At 33.2% G+C, this 6,019-nt stretch overlaps 1 protein-coding gene across 1 annotated transcript in view; it reads left to right on the top strand.

The window, feature by feature from the left end:
• The window catches only part of LOC113519360 (23 kDa integral membrane protein-like), a 37,694-nt gene that overhangs the window by 2,218 nt on the left and 29,457 nt on the right, over nt 1-6,019 (top strand). The window lies entirely within an intron of this gene.

Genomic DNA, 6,019 nt, shown 5'->3' with positions numbered 1-6,019 from the left:
TTCGTATAATTTTTGTCTCTATTTCCCCAACATATATCCGTAATACTCATAATAAAGCATATTGCGCTCATGACGTACCTGTTTTTCCTGCATTGCTAACTTGATGTAAACCACTATTTCTTATGCTAGTAGGTACTTTATGGTCTTAGCAATTAAAGTGATAATATGTAAATCCGTTCAACCACACACACCTACATTTCACATAGAATTTACCATGGTATACCATAACTTAACAATTATCTCTCTTATTTAAGAGTTTTCTCTTGTCAGGACAACTAGTTCATGCATTCTCTTCCAGCCAGCCCTATCCCAGGCCAAAGATATGACCTGGGATAAGGCTGACTAGATAGACCTTCCTATACGACACGACACCTAGTGTTTCCTTTATCTGTCCCATGTAGTTATTTCTCGGTCTTTCCCTTCCTTTTCAACCCATTCATTTCATTTTTTCAGTATGTTTCTCAGCTGTGAGAAGGGAGAGAATTATAGACAAATAAAGACAAATCCCTTGTGGGATAGTTAGAGAGAATCGAGTGCCAAGATAGGCCAAAGACTCTATCCATTTATACATTTCTTGGTTCATCCACTTTTACAACCTGGCTTATGTATGCACTCAGGTTCCGTGGACTCTTGGCTTCTCTTTCAGATAGCACATAGCGAACTCTCTGGTCGCTGGAGTTTAGTCTAGAATTTAAATACAAAAGAATATATATACCAGTGGAGACCTAAATTTATAGATGTATACCTCCACGTATGCAATTTCGCACCGTATACCTGTCTTGTCAACATTTCATCTGACATTCTACATGCTTGAACCAACAAATTTACCCTTTCAATTTTTACACCAAAACTCTAAGAATAAAAACTAATAGATACCAAAATCTTATTTTTTTTTTTTGTGTACAATAGAGATTTAAAAATAAACAAATTTATTTATTATTTATTATGCCTTTAATCATATTTGACCCTGAATGAAGTTACGACATGAACTATATTGAATACATATATTTGAAGTTACATGATTATTTTAAATTACAGTTATATAGGAAGTTTATGCAATTAATGACTCACCGTAATGTGTTTACCATAAAATAAACATTAACTATATGCAAATTATTCCCACAAAGTTAGCAGAATCATGGGAATTATTACGCCTTAATGCTATAGATCATCTTTATGGTTTAATATATGTAAATTATATAAAAGTGGTTGACATAGATGGTGCATCGCTTACTGGTATGTTTGTATTTGAATTATGGATCAGAATTTACTAGCTGTTTCCTGCGGTTTTGCTTGCGTGAATCAGTTTATCTTTTACATGTAATATATACTTACTTATGTGCCAAATTTTATTGCAATTCGTTTAGCGATTTATACGTAATTGAGTAACAAACGTATATACAAACATCCAAATGTTCAAAGGTCCAAATATCTTTACAAACTATCACATTTATAATATTAAATAGGATTTATGCAAATTGGAATGGAAATATAATATCAATAAAATATCTGACAGGGTCCACGTGGTAAAAAGTAAATAAAAATTTTACAATGAAGCCTTAGAGAATACACTGTGACAACCTTTCTACTAGAGAGAAACTGTAAAAAAAGTCGTCTGATTGGGCACCTCTGTCCTATTCGTGTTATTACCATGCAGCAGTTGTGTTTGCATGCCTGTGTTTCGGTTTGAAGGACAGGATTTGATAATGAAATTACAAGGAACAAACATATAACACCTGAGTCCTCAGGAATAGCAATGCATGGCCCCCGTGAGCGAAACAGTATACTCTGTTACGTCCATTGTACTGTTCGTATCTATAGACGACGGTTACCACTTTCAGGTAGAAATGGATAAACAGACAGATATTTAGAGTAACATTGTTTTATACTATTTAAAGATAAATATAATATAATAAGGCTATTTGTATAACTTGTTGACCTCCATATTTAAGTATTTGGCATTTATTAATAAGCAAAATATAAAGTCTCGTATCTCGACTTGCTTGGTTGAGAAGTGTTTTTTTGAAATATTATAAACTGACTAGCTGTGCCCCGCGGTTTCACATACGTTAATCAGTAGATGAAGTATCCTATATGCTAAGTTAGGTTATAGCCAGAGGAAGACTTTGTACAAAAGTCGATTGCTTGGGCACCTCTGTCCCATTCGTGTTTCTACCGTGAAGCAGTTGTGTTTGCATGACTGTGTTTCGGTTTGAAGGGTGAGATATGGCGTGAATTTACTGGATACAAAGGAATAACACCTGAGTCCTCAGGAATGGCAACGCATGGGGGGTATCATGGGCGAAACAGTATACTCTGTTATGTCCATGATACTGCTTATGTCTATAGTCGACGGTTACCACTTTCCATCAGGTGGGCCGTTAGCTTGTTCGCCATTCTAAGTTGTATAAAAAAAAAAGCCTATTTGTGTACCAAAATTAATTCAAAACTATTTAATAGTTTTTACGTGAAAGACTTACAAACATCCATCTGTAGAATGGATGAATGAGCATACTTTATTTGCATTATACAATATAGGAAACAAACAAAAAAATTAATAAACATAACGATACAATTGTATAAGTTCAGTAAAGCGGTCATATTGCTGAGAGCGATCTTTTCAAGACTTTTACAATCTTTTGTGCTTATAATATAATTAATTTATACTCACGACTTTGTCTACGTGACCGGGATATATACTGACCAGGATTAAAAGTAGCCTATATCCTTCTCCGTTTCGTATAGTACGTGTATACGAAATTTCATAATGATTGGTTAAGCCGTTAAGGCGCTATAAGGTAAACAAACAAACTTATTTTTATATTTATAATATTAGGATACGGATCAGTATTTAGTTAGAAAATATTCGTAATTCTCATTTGTATATATATATACCTAGGTACAATATATAAAACATTTCATTTGAACGATAAAATTTTAACTTTGTTGCTTTGATAGCTAGCTACTGACGATAACACCATATTACATAACTATCTGCATCTCAAAGCTTATTGTTACAGTTATTAATGTATCTCTTTTGTATTGTCAATGGTCTTTTTGTCTCTGACCTTTATGTAACAATAACATTTAAAATTAGAATAGTCGATTTATAATTAGGGCCGTAGTTACTAATCATTTTTTGTGCAACTTAGAATGGCAAACCGTGGGCATAACAGAGTATACTGTTTCGCTCATGATATCCTTCATGTGTTGCCATTCCTGAGGGTGTTATGCCTCTGTACCCTGTAATTTTAATTGTCAAATCCCACCCTTCAAACCGAAACACAGTCAAGTAACACAATTGCTTCACTACAAAAATACGAATGGGACAAAGATACCTAAGCAGACGACTAGGGGAAAGGAATTGTTAGTAATGCGGACTACCAGTCCACTTACTAACAATATACTCTGTCAGGTCGACCTCCACGTGGTCCCCCTTGGAAACCATTGTGCTGAATTCCAGGTATATTCATCACGGTGGGCTATCAGATCTGCCTTTCCATTTTCATCTATCATTCCTCACTGGTGCCCCGCCAACATACTGTTAGCGCAGGCGGGGTTACCATTCCAATATTATCCATTAAAAATAAAAACAGACGACTTTTTACAAATCCTTCTAAGCTTCAAATTAATCTAATCCTTAATCTCTATCATATATTGTCGATATTTGAATAAAGTATTTTACAATGTTTTTCATATTCTGCATATTCATGAGATTTTTTTGTTTATTAGAAAATATTTACTCCAGACCTCATATTTATCTCGAGTCATGTAATTTTTATAATATTTAATACGGACAAAGCGACGGGGTACAGCTAGTATATGTATGTATTTTAATTAATTTAAATTTTAAAACATTCCGTGTTCACACTCTATGTAGAATACAAAACATGTATGGTTTAGTATTTTACTTTAATTTAATTAATATTTCATTTGACCTAGCCTTGAATACATTTATATACAAAGTATAAAAATACTTCGCTACAGCAGTTTAGCATTTACACGTAAACGCCACATGAATAATGCCTAATAGTACCTATTTCCGTTCAAAAAAAAAAAAAGCAAAAACATTATAAGAACAATAAAACCTAAAGTAATAAAAATAGCAATAAAAAATATATGCACCTAAAAATTATGGGTAGGTTATATTATTACTAACTGTATGTGGTGGCTTCGCCAGCATGAATCACTTTATAAAATATCCTGTATTTTAAGTTAGGATATAACCTATCTATGTACCAAATTTTATTTAAATCCGTTCAGTGATTTTTTTTCTGAAAGAGTGACAAATATCTAGCTACACATATATCCTCACAAATTTTTCCATTTAGTAAAATTATATATTAGTAATCTCAATGGTAATTAATTAAAATATAATTAAAAAAAATATGTGCATAAACAAATTTAAGAGTCAATGAGATCGATTCCGAGACATCTTTCGTCTAAATTTATCTATGTATTATTATTTAAATTGATAATTTCACAAAAGTGTTTTATGGAATAACCTACTGTTTTATGGATTACCATAAACTAAATTTATAATAATTATGACTTAAATCTATTATTAGTTCATATTAGTCTTTACTTCGGCTCGGCCCCACTGCTTTTTTTTTATACCACTGAGGTGGCAAACAAGCATACGGCCCACCTGATGATAACTGGTTACCGTAGCCTATGAACACCTGCAATACCAGAGGTATTACGCGCGCGTTGCCGACCCTGAAGAAAACCTCTTTACCCCCCTTTTGAAGAACCCCATGCTGTAGTCTCTTGGGAGAACCTTTCTTCTCGACAAACGGCATTGCAAATCTAACAGTATAATAAAAAAAAGTGACAATTTAAAAAAAAAACCTTTTCTCTTTAAATAAAGATGTCTATTTCTATCACTTAGATATTATTAAATTTACTATATTTAAAACAACCTGTAATCCGGATACCCACAAAAATTGAGACCAAAATTCTAAGACATAATCTGCTACTCTAGCTTGAAATAGCCTTTGAACTATATATGTATGTGGTAATTTTAGTTTGGCCGCTCATTTTGGATTCTATCAGCCAGTGAAACTCCGAACGTAGCCTTTTAGCTAAATAAAATAAAATATGGCGGCTGTTAACTGTCATAACTTTATTGGCTTTTTTGTGATTTTGTTATGTTGACTTCTTATTTTTTTTTTTTTTAATATATACTACTACTAAGTTTTCTATTCACGCAATTGATCAATCAAAAGCAAATTTAATGTAAGGTTACAATAAAAACACTATAAAATAAGCCATAATTATACCGTAAAGTGGTTTTACACGAAAGTAGGTTACGGATTGGACATTTTGTATTTTTTCCATTTCCTAATTTCTGATTCTTTTTCATTTACTATTTCTGTTATAATGTATGTTAAAACATTGCTTTGCTTGACATATCATATGATTTATTAATGAAACTACGTAAACCATTATTAAACGATTTTTTTTTGCAAAATACATAAGAATTAAATAAGGGAATAAAAAACAAGGTTTTAGTACAAAATTTCCTATGCATATGAGGTTTCCTGATAATAAAACGCAGGGTACAAGCTGAGAACAGGTAATATCTCAATTTTTTTTTCTCTTAATTTATTTAAAAAACTAAAACCTCTGATTTTACCAATACTATCATCATCATCATCATCGTCCACTGCTGAACATAGACCTCTCCCATAAATGAGGTTTTACCTGTTACTGTCAATCTTGACAAGCGGGTCAGCAACCGCAGTTAGGCTTTAGTGAAGTTTTAAGTGGAACCCTGCTGCCTATCCCTCAACCATTCAGATCCCTTAGTCGCCTCTTACGACACCTACCAGAGAGAGACTTTGTACAAAAGTCGATTGCTTGGGTACCTCTGTCCCATTCGTGTTTCAACCGCAGTTGCAGTTGTGTTTCGGTTTGAAGGGTGGGATATGGCGTGAATTTACTGGGTACAGAGGAATAACACCTGAATCCTCAGGTATGGCAACGCGTGGGAGGTATCATGGGCGAAACAGTATAC

Source organism: Galleria mellonella, unplaced genomic scaffold, assembly GCF_026898425.1.
Source record: "Galleria mellonella isolate WM207_F2 unplaced genomic scaffold, CSIRO_AGI_GalMel_v1 utg103, whole genome shotgun sequence".
NCBI lineage: Eukaryota > Metazoa > Arthropoda > Insecta > Lepidoptera > Pyralidae > Galleria > Galleria mellonella.
Note: the sequence above shows the minus strand (reverse complement) of the source record. Positions and strands in the feature narration are given on the sequence as shown.